Genomic DNA, 2348 nt, shown 5'->3' on the forward strand with positions numbered 1-2348 from the left:
ACTACACATATTTTTAGATAATTCACTATTTTTGCTGGAGCCGGTTAAAACTTGTTCACAGGTCGAAGCAGATCATTGGCCGTAATCTGGAGACCTCGGGTATAAAAGTTAAGCTCAATGAATACATTAATTTTTCTTCTGTTGTACAGGTAATATTTATTAAATACATATTCTAGGGTCTATAAAATATGTTTAATAATGCATAAAATGTAAATTGTATGATTTCTATTTATTATTTTTATTAAAAATATTCTTGTGAGCAAAAGAATAGAAATTAAATGAATTTGCAACCTACATTGGAGGGAAATTACAACGTGTGTTTAAATAATAAGTACAGTTACTAAATATTAAATATAGGTAAAATGTATATTATACAGTATATTTATTCAATTTTTAATTTTTCATAAACGTCATGTGGGAATAAAGTTCAGATATTAAAATTATTTCAATATTTATAATAAGAAAAAGTTGAAATGAGCTATAAGATATTTATGACAAAGTATAAAGTTAAATAATTCAAGTTTATACAATATAATTATTTTTCATACAATGTTTTACCAGGAACGGAGGATTAAAAAAAAACAAAATCAAAGTTATTAAGTTTATAATTTAAAGTTAACTTTCTGTAAACTGGTGCGAAGAGATAATAGTTACATTTGTGAAATGTAATAAACATAAACTGCAGAAAAACATCATAACTTTTTGCTTGAGACCCTTAAATTAATTAAAGCAAATTTACAATATACAGAACAGTTAATTTTTGAATTAATTAAGTTATACAACCAAAAAAGTCATTAAATTTGCTTCAGAATTACAAATGTTCAATATTATATTTTAAAACAATGTCAAATTAACTTTGTTTTATAACTTACGTAACAATCGTCCTAGTTTTTTATAAGGCTGTTCTGGATTATTGAACCAAATTCTAGAACCGATCGTACGGGAGAGAAATATAAGACATGTAAGAATATAGGGTCACGAAAATCCTAACAATTACATTATAAAAATATAGATTAGACAAAGAGAAAAAAACAGCATTATATAATCGTATTGGTTTAAATTTATTTAATTTCAGTTGATCTATCTAATAAAAAATTATATCTAAATGAAACTCATAATGTAAGTACACAATTTAATCAAAGGTTCAATCTAAATAATAATAATTGATTATTGCGAACATTGTTCTCAATAATCATTCAAATATGCTCGATGGTACAGAAATATTATTTTTCATTGATACATGATATACGTGTCTTCTCACCCGATTCATACCCATTAACTTTTGTTATATCCTATTATAATACAGTCGACTCTCAGTAACTCGAAGTTCAAGGGGAAAAAAAATTCGACTTACTAAAAATTTCGAGTTATCAAAAACTTTTAAAAAGTATGTTTTTATTTTTATATAATATGTATTTACATTAACGAAATAAAAAAGAAAATTTACATGTTATTATTTTTAAAGAATTGGTGTAAAGTTAATTGTTTTTGTTTATTTAACACTATATTGTTCTCAATTCTATTTTCTAATTTGGTCTTAATTTTTCCGTCCCCGACATATTCGCCCCTAACAGAAGTGTTACTCTTTCTTTGCTATGTTTTCCACCTGAACAAGATTGGCCTTTAAACATAAATGTTTTTTCAGGTAAACATTTGAAAAATAATCCTGTTTCGTCAACATTAAAAATATCGTCTGGAGAATAATTTTCGATGAGTTTCGGTAAATTATTTATCCATACGGAACATTTTTGTACATCTACAGCGCCACTTTCACCAAAAACTTATTTAAAAACAACATTATTTCTGTTTTTCCAATTTGTTAACCATCCACTGCTGGCTTTAAAATGTACATGCCCCAACTTATACCCAAACTCTTCAGCTTTTTCTCGTAGAATGGGTCCATTTATTGGAATTTTTTTGTCAAGACATTGTTGAAACCATTTTAATAAACAGGATTCTATATCAGAGTATTCTCCTAGTTTCATTTTTTTTCAAGTTGCCGAGTTTTCATTAAAGTTTTTCAAAATTACCTCTTTACTTTTTTATTATTGTAGATAATGTACTCGCTGGAATTCCAAAATCTTTAGCTATTTCTTGTTTTTTCTTTTCACCTTTTTCAATAATTCTAAGTAAGTTCACTTTTTCTGCAAGTGATAATGTTGTTAATTTTCTTTTTTGAGCCATAATAACCACTGATTTAACACTGTTACACTCGCTCAATAAACGGTTAAACGAACAAACGGCATAGAAATAAAAATGAAATCTATTGTATGAAATTATCAAGGTTTAAGTTACAAACATTTAGTTGATTATAATGGTCGGGTTTTACAAAACAAGTGATAGGTGAA

At 26.3% G+C, this 2348-nt stretch overlaps 1 pseudogene; it reads right to left on the reverse strand.

Annotated features, from left to right (window-relative positions):
* Positions 1–1526: 1526 nt before the first annotated feature.
* Positions 1527–1985, reverse strand: LOC112683824 (annotated as a pseudogene).
* Between the last annotated feature and the right edge of the window lie 363 nt (positions 1986–2348).

Source organism: Sipha flava, unplaced genomic scaffold (assembly GCF_003268045.1).
Source record: "Sipha flava isolate LNK unplaced genomic scaffold, YSA_version1 236_pilon_pilon, whole genome shotgun sequence".
Taxonomy (NCBI): domain Eukaryota; kingdom Metazoa; phylum Arthropoda; class Insecta; order Hemiptera; family Aphididae; genus Sipha; species Sipha flava.